The sequence below is a fragment of the Triturus cristatus genome, chromosome 6 (genome assembly GCF_964204655.1).
Source record: "Triturus cristatus chromosome 6, aTriCri1.1, whole genome shotgun sequence".
Taxonomy (NCBI): Eukaryota; Metazoa; Chordata; class Amphibia; order Caudata; family Salamandridae; genus Triturus; species Triturus cristatus.
The window spans coordinates 1,554,621,190-1,554,637,030 of NC_140589.1; the positions used below are offsets into that span (position 1 = coordinate 1,554,621,190).

The 15,841-nt window shown below is 43.8% G+C and overlaps 1 protein-coding gene across 2 annotated transcripts in view; it reads right to left on the bottom strand.

Annotated features, from left to right (window-relative positions):
- KIF16B (kinesin family member 16B) overlaps positions 1-15,841 on the bottom strand; it is a 1,684,060-nt gene that overhangs the window by 866,454 nt on the left and 801,765 nt on the right. The gene's annotated exons all lie outside the window — the stretch shown is intronic.

The window sequence follows — 15,841 nt, forward strand, 5'->3', positions numbered from 1 at the left end:
CCCTTGCATAAGAAGCTACCTCCTCCGTAGACATGATTGGGGAGAAAGCATACCAGTATCTGGAGAAGTATTCAGTCTGCAGGTCTCACTCAGTTCCTCACACCAGTCCATGTTAGGGTTTTCTTCATATGGCTGGTATTACTCAAGGTCAAGCGACCCCTCCCATTCCTCCCAGAGTCCTAACCCAAGGGAACATGGCCCAGGCTCTGATCTGGGAGGCATGCCTCCTGTCAGTGCTGGATACGGCATTGAGCAATTCCCCTCTAACTTTGTATCTGAGCCATGGATCACAATGGGGATGGTACCGCAGGTGGGTGCTGGTGGCAATGGGAGCGTTAGCATCAGGACTGGCGTCAAGGAAGGTTGAGATGCTACGGCTGGTGCCAGTCTAGATCAATGAACAAATCGTTGGGGCCCTACCAGATCCAGGGTTGGAGTCGTTGGCGCGGAATCCAGATTTGACCCCTTCTGACCAGACGGGCCTAAAGGCAGGTGGGAGCGGTCGGGTCACCAAAATATGAGGCTCATGGCCTCATAAAACTCCTTTAGTTGCGTGATGGGGTGCTCTGCCTCACGGCCAGGGAGGCGCAGTCTCGACCCAGGCGCAGACTCTACCGCAGAGCCAGGCCTTGAATGTTGACACTCCCTCGACTCGTCGGCCAACGGATGAGGAGAAGTCAAAGATCTCTTTGACTTATTCTTGTGTTGAGATTTACCCAAATGTCCCAAGGATTTGGAGTGGGACGGGGATCTCAGATTCTGCGACGGCTACCGGGATCTTCCCCTCGACCTGGACTTCTAGTGTCCCAGCTTTGCCCGCCAAGCCATGTTGAGCTTGAGGGACAGCTCCAGCAAGGCCTTAGGATTCATGGCGCGGCAATTGGAGCATGACTTCAGGTCCTGGTCTCGCTCGAGACACCACAGGCATGCAAGCTGTGGATCCATCACCGACATTGGTCAATGACAGCCTCCACATGGCTTGAAGCTGGCTTTTCTGGAGGACATCCCTGCAACACCAGGAGGAACAAAACTCAAAAGGGTCAACAGAAAGTTGAAACAAGTTGAAAGTTGAAACAGTCAAACAGTGACCAAAGGGGCAGCTGTTCTCCGGATCAGTGCTGGGTGGCACAGAAAGAAAAGTAATGAAGTCAACGTGCCTAGGTGGCACCTATATAGGTGCCGCGGACATCACTTCCAGTGCAGACGATGCCAACGAGACACACGGAGCCGAACGCCGCCACCTGCCGGTGCACGGGGTTACTGCTCATAAAAAGTCTTCGGGATCCAGTCTGATGCCTGGGAAATTCTATGGTAAGGATTTAGCGGGTGGAAGTCTCTATCAGATATGTCTGTGTAATCTTAGGTGCTTGTGTTTTCAAGTTGTCTCAAATGTATGTTGTGTGTAGGATTTTTAATGTAATGAAAGGGAATAAGGGATTTGATGGATTCAGAAACTGAATGGCGGCAGAGATGTCTGATAAAGACAACCTAGGGCAGGAGGACCTGTGTTGTGTACTATTTCATGTGCAGCGTCTTTCCTCACAAAAACTGAGTGATCTCTGCAAAGTTGTGGCACACGGAAATAGCCATATGATTCTTCATAAAGAATCATGTTATTATGATTAAATAAGTTATTGAGAGAAAATGGGGTGTATTATATGGTGTGGTTCTGCATCTTCACTGTCAAATACACTTACCAACTCCTTCAGGTCCAGTAGGTTAAGTCTGTAAAAACCCTCCACTCAACCCTGTTAAGCATTTAAACAGCACCAAAATAATTGAAGAAGAAACAAACCAATTTATAAAAATAGGTTGTATTTTTATAAGAGTTTAGACACTGGAAAATAAAGAGTCACTAGAGGGTTCTGAAAATATAGATTTTACAAGCAATAATAAATAAATGCAATTTCACTCACCCGTGAACAAGCCTTAGCAAAGTTAATCATTTCGGCACTTAGATGGTTAGGGGGTCCTCGTTGCAGGGTCGATGTCCCTCAAAGTTCCCTCCAGTCTGGCCGAAGTACAGTCACCCCTGGACTACCAGTCATCCATTGTCGTGCTCAAACACCCATCCTTCCTGGGTTGATTACTTTCCTGCTGAGGGTCCTAGCAACTCTCCGACAGCATTCTCAGGCTCAGCGATCTCGGGTGCAACTCTGAGTCGGGTCTTGGTCCTCTGTGCTGCGCGGTGGCGGTGGTAGCGCCTTGAAGACTTTGGGCTGCCAACTTGCCCCAGCAGGCTTCCTCAGATGTTGTCTCCCTGTTGGCTTGACTGGGCTCTGGCGAAGACTTCTCCCAGAGCAAGACATGGCAGTCCCTTCACTTCGCTAGCCATCAGATGCAGCAGGTGCAGTCAGTGTAGCCTCTCTTTGTTGGTCCCACGGTGCAACAAGGCAGTCCTCCTTTGGTCCTTCTTCCAAGTCGGTTGAGAACAGAGTGCCAGGGGTGTCCTATTTATCTTCAGAAAATGCTGAGTATAGGATGCAGTTGGTAGCCATGGGCTACCAGGTTCCCTCGCTCCTGATGGCCACTCCCTGGGAAATGTGGCTTCTGGCTATCCCAGGATGCACCACTCTGCCCACAATCAAGATGGCAAGTAGCGTCGCCTCTCCTGTCAAATACAAGGAGATGATTGACGAAGTGCTGAAACTCTTCAGACACTCACCCCCAGTCACAGATCTGGGTTAAATGCATCATTCTTTAGCTCACTTCACCACCCCAGTTTGACCCAGCCATATGCAAATCAGTCATGACCCTGTGCCTCATGGGAACAGTCCAGACCAAACTGCCAGGCCAGGTCCTCCATGGACCAGAAACAAGCATCCTGGGAAAGGTTTCGGGGTAACACCCCTCATGAGCTAAGCTAGCTTGAATCCAGTGGCTAAGTGAGCAAGGGACTGACGTCGCCTGACATCATCTCCTTGTGGTTGTCTCCTCTCCTGTCCCCAGTGCCAGCCTGTCTGCCTAAAAAAAGGAGAGCCCCTCTCCCAAGTGTTACCCATTTGCCCTTCAAAAGGTGGCTTTTCCTTTGAAGCTCACCTTTTGGACTAATACCTGTGTGGCTTCCTGCAGGAGGGAGTTAACACTTCTCTTCCCAGGAGGGAAGAAAGCTGTCTGCAGGACAAGCCCCGTGAACCTCAGTAAAGGGCCAGTCCTTGTGGGAGGTTACAAATGAAGACAAGGGGGGGACTAACAAGCCTTTTAACGAATCAGAATCCAGCATTTTCAAAGGGCAATGACACAAGCCAATGACAAATATGGGCAGAAAGTGGACGGGGTTTTTTATTCCATACACCAATACAAATAGCTGCCCAGGCTCGACCTAAAAACGGGCAGTGCACATTTCTTTCCGCCAAATAGCATGTTTTGCTTTGTACACAGATCGATGAAGGGAGTGCATCATTGTACTGAGCTAGCTATAAAACTTGCTACTTATGCATTTGGCTAATTCCACTTATTTAATTTCCCCTAATTTCACAACGTCTAATGTTACCGCAGCTCATGTGACAGGCGTGTCACGTTGGTTGTTATTGGATACAAAGAGGTGCTGCCTGCTGAAGTTTAAAGTTCTATTCGCAGCGGCTCTAGTCTAGTCTGTAACCTCTTTTTACTTCGCATAAATGTGATCACCTTCACAGTGGCACAGCTTAAGAGATGACTTAAATGTTAAGTGCTGTCAGTAACCAGGAGCGTGAGTGAAAGAGTGCGGGCATTTTATAAGGTGGCTGCATAGTTGTAGTCCTGCTTTTATGTTTGTGACATAGCCTGGTTTTTGGTTTTCAAATACTGATCGCCCTATCAAAGCGTCTTCTTCAATAGCAAGTGTGCCATGAGCCACAATGTAGATGGAAAATGGGACATTTATGCCTAGATTTAAAAAAACAACAGAATTGGGATGCAATTGGCCTCTCACACCCTGGGCCCCAGTGCCACAGTGCCACACCAATGTTTGTTCTGCCCACCCAGCCTTAAAAACGTCCTTATCAGCGTTCACATTTTCGTTTTTCAGCAATATCTACACAAGCCATCCATTTGAGTAAGTAGGCGCCCATTCTTGACCAATTTGGGCCCCACCCTGCACCAAGGGGTATGATTTGTGTGTATAAAAAAAAAACAATCTCCCGCAGCCTCCTTTCGGGATTCTATTGTATGCAAAGTGCAGAAATAACGTTAGTTGCCTCCTTTTTAGAAACGGTGATTTCTAAGACATTCAGAGAGGGCAGGTGTAACCACAGCGGGTGGGGCCCTGTCATGCCTGCTGCAGTTTGAGCGGCACTTAAGAGGAAGGTAGGTCCACTGACTTTCGGGGCAACCCGTTTTCTGAAGCTGTGACCTTGCCATGCCAGGGGCACAAACGGTGGCGGTGCAGACATCCATCACGAGAACACCGAAGGCGGTGGGGCCCAGCAGAGTGCACGAAGATGAAATTGCACCCTGCAAACAGGAATCTAACGCGCCTCAGACATGACAGCTCGGAAGCAATGGGCAGTTGTTTCCTCTCTTGGACTCCGAGCGCTTTACACAATGCAATCGCACAGAGCCAGGTGCACGGCTGTGCGCTGGGCGAGTGCAGACCTACACAATATGCTCCCGGTGTCTCAGCCACACACCCAGAGCACGAGTCGGGGGGGACACGCGGGCGGACGGCGCCCAACCACTATTTTCACAGGGTGGACGCCGTCTACCCTGCCAAGAAGTTGGGCCCCTCTGAATAATGTGTTTAATTCGTCCCGGTGGAGAGGGCATTCTTTTTTTTGTGTTCAAAATGTTTTATTAAATGAATTTTTCATAAACATTAAACACAATACAAAGAATAATACCAATAAGGTATAGGAACATACTGCAATATAAGGAATATAAACATCCATTAGCAATGAAATAGAATACCTATAACAACATTAATAAATGCATAATAAATATAAATGAAATATAAACAAAAAAGGGCTGCATTGAACAGAGGTTGACTGATAAAGATGCAAATAAATATTCTAAATTTAAGAACATGCACTGATGTAGGAATCAAGACTGGACCACATTAGACCTAGAAGGAGAGGAATCATTAGGAGAGCGTGGAAAAGACCATTGCCCCCGTCTAAGAAAAATAATCCATTCCCACCATGCATTAAATGAGTAATGTAGCATTTTTTCCTATTACAAGTAATAGATTTGATTGAAGTAGAAATGAGGAAAGCAAACAGTTTACAATCCATAGGGGATAATGTAGATTTAAAAAGAGAAGATTTGAGTATTGGAATATGAAAAGATGGGTGATGTTTGGATCTTAAGGATCCGGGATATAATATTCCATATGTCTGATAAAAACTGATGAATAATAGAACAATTGAAAAATAAATGTTGTAGGTCACCAGTTGTAGATTGGCAATGCCAACAATTTGGAGTATCTAGAAGTTTAGCTGTATACGAGCAGGCGGGGAGAGGGAATTCTTATTTAAGACTCATGCGGGCCCCATAACAAAGTTCGAATCTGAGGGGTCATCAAGCCTGGAAGCAGTCAGGAGCATCACACCTGGACGCAAAAGTAGTGGAGGGGAAACAAAGGCTCACACTTGATAGCACTTCACACATACTTTAAAGAGCTTTTCACTTTGTTCAGGCTCTGTTTATGAGATATGGAGGTATGTGTGCACTGTAAGACCCACAGATGTTTTGGTCTCTCCCAGTATTTACACAAAATAGATGTAGTTTATATAGCATTTGCTACCCCTGAGAAGGCGTTGAAATAATTTAAGTAGGACTATGTTTTACTTTGGAGTGCTAATCATCCTAATGCAGGGTGTCAGAATGCTTTACATCACACCTACATATTACATTTACAATAAATCATGCACATTTGTAAATCATTGTACAGGATGTGTTGCATAAAACGGTGGGGTTTACAAGGTGTAGGAGTCACATACCATCTTCCATAGCTCACTGTGCTATATTAAAAGGTTTACAATGCAACATAAGGATCTCTGTTTTCAAAGCAGTAACCCACTTACCTAGCTACATAAAAAAAACTGTCATTTGCATGTTACACGATGTGCTTTGCATGAACCCTCTATGCTACTTTGAGTCAAAACTGAGGCTAGACAAAACACAGATATTTCCAGCAACTGCATTAACCTCCATCCAGAGTTATCTTAAGAATTATTATTCATTCAGAATTACTAGAAAACAGATCTCTGCAGCAACTGCCTTTCCACCATTCCAAATGCGCAGGCAACCTCACTATACTTTTAAAGTAAAAAGCTAAGCAGAACATTCACTATCAATCAGTATGGGGAGAGGATGTGGCGTAACGGCCAGAGCGGTCGGGCACGAAGCTGTGGAACCATGTTGGAGTCTCTGCAAGGACGCTCAAAATCCTGTGATTCTGGGCAAATCACTTATTCTCCCCTGCCTAACAAAATGAACGAGTCCGTCTGGAACGCAACTCAACGCTCTGATAGCCTTCGGGTCGAGTTCGGCTACATAAAACAATTTTTTAAAAAAGGTTACAAAAGAAAAGATGCGTTAGACCATGAACATTTCTTCACTGGAAAATGAATGACCACACGATGGAGCTTTACGTTGCTTGGCTGCACTGCACTTCACAGGATTACTATCCTTGATTTATTATAGTTTTTTCATTTGGTTTTTTGGCCAACATTCATCAGCCCGATTGAGCAATAGAGCTTCAAACTAGCGAGGCAGTCTCTATGATCAAGAGACATACCTCTGCCAACAGTTGGATCACCAGATGATATAAATGATCAAGAGAGCTACTTTTCTCTCACTATTTGCTCCGTCCTTTGAGTAAGATTGATGGTAATCCATGCTCTGCTCTAGGTTTGGTTTGATGCACTAAATCTACTTCTTTCATTACTTCTGTGCTGTCTGTTATTAGACCCCCAGTTCTTGTTTTGTGTGTACAAACTTAGGGACAGAACATCTCTTAAGAACAGGTTAGGATTCACACCGTGTATTCAAGAGAGACAGAAGCTAAACTGCACCCAAATGTATGAACCTCAAGAAAAAGTCCCATCCGCTATAAGTACAGGTACATCTGAACAGTTGCACGTGTAGCTCCACTGCCAACTCTGAATGTCCAAGATTTACCAGAAAACTAGTTATGTGCGTTTCTGAACGCTTACACAGGCACACGTCACACACAAGTTAACTGCACAGCTAGCCAGTCATGGCATGAAGGAGGCACTCCAGCTGCCGCCCTGCACACCGCTGCACTCTCCCGAGGCAAAACGCCACGGGGGTGAACATTTCAAAATCGGTGGAACATGCACCGATCTTTAGCCATTTGCGTGCTATCATTATGGAAAGACACACGCAAAAGCCAATACAATGCGTGGGAGGAATCAGGCCCACACAGAGTAGCTACAAGAAGCCTCGCAGAGCAGCGCATGAGTACTGCTAGGCTCGACCTAAAAATGGAAGCAAAAAGTTGGGGTAAAACTGAGAAAACCCGTTTCCTTTACAATTATTATTCCATATTTTATGGCAGCTGGGAAGAAACAGCAACTATGTCGAAGAAATGACAAAAAGCAAGATGTGGGCAAAACAGACCATGCATTTAATCGTGGCAGAAACACAACTTCCATCTGTTCTCAAATTCGAACACTGGCTCTACGTTTCAGAGCAAATGTTGACTGCAAAAGTGACCTTTTGAGTTACAAGACCCTGGAGACTAAGACGATGATTGTCTGGATTATCTTTAGTCGCTAGACTAAGACATACTGTTGCAAAAGCCCACCAAGTTGGCCTCGAGTCCAGGCCAGCATGTCTTGATATAAGCGGATTCTTTACCTGATGCTTTTCATAGCAATGGATTTTTAATCGACTTCAGTTGACGAGTCACAAGAGAGTACACAAGCATTCGTAGAATAACCAAGACCTTTTGAACAACGTTAAAAAGATGAAAGTAAAAGGACAGAGAATCCGGGACAGAGATGATCAAGCGAAGTATTAAACACAAATATCAAGTGAAAATCTTTTTGTTTCAGCTATTCTTCCCTTACCTGTAATGTGTCACCTAGTACCAATCTAGATGCCCTACTCCAAAAGAATTCAACTCTACATTTTTCTGCAATATATAAATCCTCTTCCGTAGAGGAAACAAATGGGAAGCAACATAACAACAAAGGCGAATAATTCCAAATTTTACATTCTGTATTGTATTGTTTATAGACCAGGGAGGGTTTTAAGAAACAGGATAAGAAGGCGCTCAAGCAGGTAAATGAGTAAATGAAGTAGAACGAACAAAGAACAAATGCTTTACGGTGCAACAGGTCAGGGGGAAACCCAAAACCCCTGTGTAAGGTGTGGGCAAGAGCCCATGCCACAAAATTATGAACAAATCCTGTGCACGCGTGACAATTCGGTTAATTGGATCACGGAAAGAACAACAAAATTCAACAGAATGAAGAAATGTTGTTTTAATTCAAAAGATGAGTTCATCAGTACAAAAGGCGCCAGCCGACACGTGTTTCGTCAACAGTTAAAACACAGTGACTCTTCAGGGCTGGGAAACAATATAATGAACAATCAAATTGAAGCGGAGAAAAGGGTGACAAATAAATCCAGAATGGTGATAGACAAACACACGTGATAATTATGTTAAAACAAAAGGCAGAGTAAAGGGTAAGTGCATATACATGCAACTATCGTCGAAGCATGTGACGCCAAGTGGGAATGCAAACCACGTAATGATAAAAAGAAGGTGTGAGACGCAGCTGTAGCTAGGAATAAGCAGCAGGATCGAAAGTGGTGAAATAGCACTAAGGCGAGAAGTGTGTGAAAGCATGCGGAAAGAAGAACAGGAATGAAGGACAAAGTAGACAGAGTAACAGCAAAGAGTTGCAAAAGAAACATGAACTCACCACGATGAGCAATGTCATCCGGAAAAAACAAAGATATAAAGTGTGGATCAAGGAAAGGCGGTCAACCCATGGGTCCGAAGACCAGCAAAAAACCAACGGTCTGGATTTCTTCTTCCAGACCGTTGGTTTTTTGCACCTCTCGCCTTAGTGCTATTTCACCACTTTCGATCCTGCTGCTTATTCCTAGCTACAGCTGCGTCTCACACCTTTTTATCATTACGTGGTTTGCATTCCCACTTGGCGTCACATGCTTCGACGATAGTTGCATGTATATGCACTTACCCTTTACGTTTTGTTGCTTAGCACGCTCGTTATACTTGCATCTCTCTTATGTGCTTTTCCTTCGCATTTACCTAGCGATCTGCCCATTGTTTCACAGTTATTGTTAGTATTGTCGTTTTGTTTCACACGTCTTCGAAATTTTGGCGCTCATTTTGATTATGTGACTTTGGCACAACTCGGTTGCTGCACTGTCATACAGTAACTGTTTTCTTTATCTTTGACTTATTTTCTGCCAATAATGTTTGTGTGCCACGACTCTTTCACATACATTGTTCCTTGCCAATGAGTTTCAATTAGGCAACGTCACCATATCATTTTTTCAAACAGGTTTTTTTTGCCTTGATATGCTTTCATGTTCATTGTTTACTACTCTTTGTCTGTGGATCCTCGCCCTTCCCTTTTACTATATTTTTCCTTTTATTTTCTTCCCCATTTTGTTACCCGATCCTTATACATCACCTGCCGTGTTTATTGTTTTTTTTGCATTTTTCTATTATTGTCACCTCCTTTGTTATTATTTGCTATGCTCTGCCTTTTGTTTTAACATAATTATCACGTGTGTTTGTCTATCACCATTCTGGATTTATTTGTCACCCTTTTCTCCGCTTCAATTTGATTGTTCATTATATTGTTTCCCAGCCCTGAAGAGTCACAGTGTTTTAACTGTTGACGAAACACGTGTCGGCTGGCGCCTTTTGTACTGATGAAAACTCATCTTTTGAATTAAAACAACATTTCTTCATTCTGTTGAATTTTGTTGTTCTTTCCGTGATCCAATTAACCGAATTGTCACGCGTGCACAGGATTTGTTCATAATTTTCTGTATTGTATTGTATTATTTGTGCCCCAAAAAAGGCTTCACAGAACTTTCTGGCTGGTCAAATAAGTAGCAGCTCAGTCTGCTGCCTATGGAAGGTACAGAGTCTATTTTATGTATTCTATGTGGGAAGTATTTTGGTGTGGTGTGTGAAGTTTGGAAGAGTGCTTCAGGTATGTCACAGTAAACATGTGTCTGCACTTAAGCAGGAGGGGAAGCAACTTGATATGAGAAGGACAGAGTTGTGTTTGTATATATATATATATATATATATATATATATATATATATATATATATATATATATATATATATATATATATATATATATATATATATATATATATATATATATATATATATATATATATATATATAACGCTGAGGCACCATAAATATATTTCATGGAACTAGCGAACCAAATCAGTCAACTTTATTTTGGCAAACAAAGAAAGAAAGGCATAGCACTTCAAGCATGGGAGAAAAACTAACATGTTCAAAAGGCAACATGCTGGATTTTCATAAAAGTCTATTAATGCAGGCAAATGTCTGCTGGACTTCATATATGCTGGAGAAGACCGCTCAAGACTCCAGCACTACTTTGATACTTGGGTCAGTTTAGAGGTTTTAATGACTGGCGTCGGCTGTCAAGTGGATCCTCAGAACAAGGCACTGTATGGTCATGGCTTCTTCCTGAAATATAACAGGCATTCCTTCTTTATTTTTCATAGTACATGATTGTTATTCTACAGCATAGTTGTAGGCCATGACCAGGAGAGCAAGTATTTTTTTCTATTTTGCATGGAGTGCTATTAAAGAGATCTGCATTCCAAAACACCGGGGCATCATCTTTCACTTGGCCAAAGTTCCTGCTCAACACGCAGGCTGTACTATCAACCTCCACATGGTCAAAGCCTTGAGAAATCCCCATGAATAAGGATTTTAATTTCAATTGGATTATGTACCTACAGAAAACCAGACGCTTAATGGTCCACCCTTATGGTGTGGACAAGGGGGGGGAAGATGAAATAAACAATGCGTGAAGGAAAGTCAGAAGACCACACAGCACTAAAGTAAATCATCAAAAAACTAGTATGGGAAACACTTGCTTTGCTGGAAGGGATACTGGCAGGCCTTGACACTGAAGATGGTATTTGTGAAAGAATGCTGGCAGGGTATACAAAGGGATCGAGATAGGCAGTAGAGAATCTATTTATATGAGAAAATACTTTCAAAATGGTGGAGACCAAAAGCTGGTCAACCACTCACAGGATGCTGCATGGATTATGGGGAGGCAATAAGCATTCCTTCCCACATCGCCTCCTTTATACATAGAGACCAGGCCAGGGGGTCCATTGAATCCAATCACAGCAGATTTGGCCTTGAAGAAGTGATGTCTAGAAAGACTGTCCACCTATCAAGGGTCTGGCTACATTTACTAAATAGGCTAGTCATTAGAGATGCCTTTGAAGAAATCTGGCTGTAGGTGACCAGTTTAAATCAGTCAATGTGGTGGTCAATTTAGCAAAACCCAAATCATTTTCAAGCAAATGTTCTTATTATACACCCTATTTAGAAATTCCATTAAACTTCTCCCACAATATCACATTTAAAAATTTGATCCAGATCTCATGCAAATGTAAATACTTTTCTTTGTAAATCAACTGCAACTGTTCAACTGTAGGGATACATGTATAGGTCTGCTTACGTTACTCACGTTTCAAGACTGCTGTTCATAGATTACCCAAATACAGAACTAAACAAATTTGATCCGAGCACTAAAATGTTCTTTAACAGACTGATGTATATAAATGAAGCTTCGTTTGAATGTGGACACCCATAAATTCTATGTCAGTACCGGAGGCAATGATTGTCCAGTGAAATCTTTAATTCACTACTCCGGTGACGTCCAAACTACAAAACATATCATCAAAATACATATTAGAAATCCAAAGAACAAGACCTACAACTCCCTATTGACTATCCGGACAATCCACCAATTCGAGTACTCCATTGAGTGTTACAGTATCCACGTCCCCCAAGAGGTCCTCATTTCTTCCAGCGCCAACAGGAAGATAAGTACCTCTCATGGGAAGGTTTACACGACAGGTAGATCTGCTACGTCAGTTTCTTTTGGTTATTTGGAAAACAGTTAATGCTTGTTGAGTTTCTCTCACTATGCACCACACAGCAGCCTTTTTTATTTGTTCATTGGGAGGCTGAGACCACACGGAGGCGGTGCAGTTCTCCCGCCAGCAGGTGGCACAGGAGAGTGGGCCTTGAATTTGGTACCGGCACAGCACAGGCACCGTGTTGCCAACACGAGCGCCGGCCCGGGTTTGAGTTACTTTATTAAAATAACATTCTTTCCATATGGGTTCAGCCTCACGGGGCCTAGTTGGAGAAGCAACATTGTCCCAGCCGGTTAGAGGAGCAGGCACTTACCTCTGATCCAGTACACACTTTCAGGATAAGGCTATATGCAGGCCAGGGGGACACTACAGTCTGTAGTACCTTTGGCATAGCCTTTTTGGGTGGTAATGACATCTTTGTGGAGGTTGAGGTGCATTCATTCACAGGGGACAACGTCTTGCCAGAGGTTCGCACCCTCTTTGCGAGGCGGAAGGTTCCGGAGGTGCTGCGGTCCATGAGAAGGCAGTTGCTTCTTCTAGCAGCTACACAAAGAATCCTTTTGTTGGAAACACCTGCCTTTTGGCCCTGGAGCCACAGAACACCATCGGGAAGCATGTCTGCAAATGTACGCCTAAGAAAGTCATAGCCAGGGCAAACACTCTGAGAACCAACAGGATGCATTTGGAAGTCTTTGTGGCGGTTTCCTAAAACAGGCCCACTCTGCGGGTACCCTTCTCTGTCCGGGAGGCAGGTGGGTATGCTATCACGGTCTATGAGGAGGATCTTGGGTCGGATGGGGAGCTTTGGATCTTTGGAAGAGAAACTGGGTCTCAAGCACCCGTGGTGGTTTTCTCCACCTTATAAAAATTAGAAATTGAATGCTGTTCTAGGAATTAGGTGATTCTGATATGACAAATATTCTGAGTGGCAACAACCTAGCACAGAAAAGCACTGGCGCTTCACTGACCGGTCCATTGCGGACATTCATGTCTGGAACTCCCCTGGTTTCGTAAGTAACACCGCCCACCTGAAGTGTACACTTCCTCAGTGATTAATGCCACGGTTGGGGCATGGGATAAGGTGAGCTTCTCTAAGCAGCTCTCTCCTCGCTTACACCCATACTAGGGAACCCAATCTTTCCTCTGGCTCTCAGGGACCGGCCTTACTCCCTCTGGCAGGAACAGGGATGTAAAAGAATTGGAGACCTATATGATCTCCAAGATTTCTGGGATTTCCCAGAGACCGAATACTGGCGCCACACTGCAATTAAACACTGGGTAAAACACCCGCCCATACGCCCACGAAAGGTGTCTTCTCTCTCGATCAAACAATAAAAAGGTACCCTCTCTGCCCTTTACAAATTCTCAACACTACTGCCAACCCCACGGTTTCCCCAGCCCGCTAATGGTGGGTACGAGAGTGTGAGCGTTCCTTTTTGTAGAGGGAATGGGCAGACATCCTTAAGAGGGCCCTTACATTGACATGCAGTGCTGCAGGGAAGGAAACCCTGCTCAGGATGCTACACTACTGGTACTATACTCCTGCTAGGATGGGCAAATAGAGATGGGGACGCAATGAACCGATGTTAGCGGCACTGTAACAATACTGGCACCCTGACCCACTTGTTGTGGTACTGTCCTAAATTACACCGCTACTGGTCTGTCGTGCTAGCAAATGCCGACCAGATGTTCAATACAGATATCTCAAGCATCCCCAGTTACATCCTTATAGCCCTACCAAATGCACTAATATATCCACTCTTCGAGAGAAAGGGCTATCACTGTGGTCTTATGCGTGCCTAAATAAGCCCTTCTTTCAAAGTGGGGCACAGATCTAGTCCCAGCACACTCAGACTGGCTGTACCGGCTTTGGGACCTAAGTTGAGTATGGAGAAATTGACAGCCTATATGAATCACACCCTCCCCTGGTTTGAGAAAACTTGAGGTCCCTGTTTGAGGCTCTTGGCACACAGTTTTAGGGAGCTCACATGCCCAAAACACTTGAGGGTGCTTCGCCTCACAGCTAATGTCCCCAATATTCCTCATGTTTGTGAACTGACTTGTGAGTTGCTCTTTGAGGAGGCATCTACTATCCTTTCTTCCATCTACTCTCACCTGTAATATGGAGGATGCACCGCCCCCTTTCCCTCCCCTTCTCCTCCTATCCTCCTCCTCCTCATCTATTCTTCCTTTCTATCTCCCACCCGCCTCGCGATGTAGGAGAGTAATTGTGTTAAATGTTTTTAATCTATGCCATAAACCTAACAAAATAAATTTCCTCCTAAAAAGAACCTATGGGCAACACATTGGGGGCCTTTCACTAGTTATTTCAATATTGCACTTCTTCGCTTCTGAATCCCACTCCATGTTCTCAGAATCACATTGACAACATAGGAACAAAATATTCTGATCTCAGGCAGCAGGTCTGGGCTTCTTGTATTCCGTTTAATAAGGGACATTATACAGACCACAGCCTGGACCGTTTGGACAGGAGCAGAACCGGAATTGCTTTGCATGGGTTGTTCTACACAAACAATCTAAAAAACAATTATATGAAATGTACTCAAAGTAATCACTAGTAGTTCGGATTAATTCCAGCCTTTCCATTCATCACTTCTTTGCTGAGCAGGAAGAATGCACGATATTGACATCAGTAAGATACTAATTAGCAGCAAAGAGACCGCATGAAGGAGTTATAGCTGCAAATTCAAATTCTTATGCCCTGATAGTCCGGCTACAGGTTTTAGGGTTGAAATTTGTTTATAAACAGAAATCAAACAAACATTTATTACTCAGGATGTAGGTGGCATACGAAGTGAAGTGCGGAAATGTTGGAAGGATTGATTTTGGAAAAAGGGGTGTGATCCAGAAACATGCAGAGTCTGAGCAAAATTTACAGAAAAGGTTTGCGACTCAATCCTTTCTTGTAAAAAACCCTATCATATTATTGCCAGTACAAAAGATTGGGGTTTACAGATCAAGAATGTGTATACCTTGGTAAACCCAGTGCTGCCTCGCAGGATTGACTTTGCTAAGTAAACCATATTTTTAGTAGCTTGATTTACACTACAGTCAATTTAAAAGTTATTTAAGCTTCCTAAGAGTGAGTGTAGGTAATCGAACTGGCCGGATATACACACCTCACTTGAGCTATGAACAGAAAAACCGACTAACTAAACAAAGCTTCACTAATTTTGACCTTGATTCCCCTTTAGTAGCTATGTTATATTATGCAGATTTGTAGAGTGCACTATCCCCCAGGAGAGTATCCCGGCGCTCAACGTTGTGTGAGCCTAGCCAACCTAGCACCTAGAGGTACTACTTGAAAAGCTAGGTCTTTAGCTTATTGTGGAATTCACGAAGTGAGGAGGAGGCTCTTATCTGTAGCGGCAGGTCGTTCCACGCTTTAGGAGCAATATAGGAGAAAGGCTTGATCGTCAAGTCTGGATTCTGTATCATTGGAATGTATGCAAGTAGGAGTCCAGGCAAGAGATGGTGTTTGGAAGTTCGGCTTAAGAAGCAATAAATGACCTTGTGTGACCAACCAGCCAAACTCCAATACACTTAAAGTACCGAAGATCAGAGGCAAGTAGATCTACGACAGGTATACCCCAAACCACCTGTATTTTTGTGAGAGCACTTGAGGAAAGGTAAATGGTCAATAAAATTCAATTTGGTATTTTTATTTCTCACCAACCCAGAGTATCTCATTTGATTAGCTTCTGGGTGGAAATA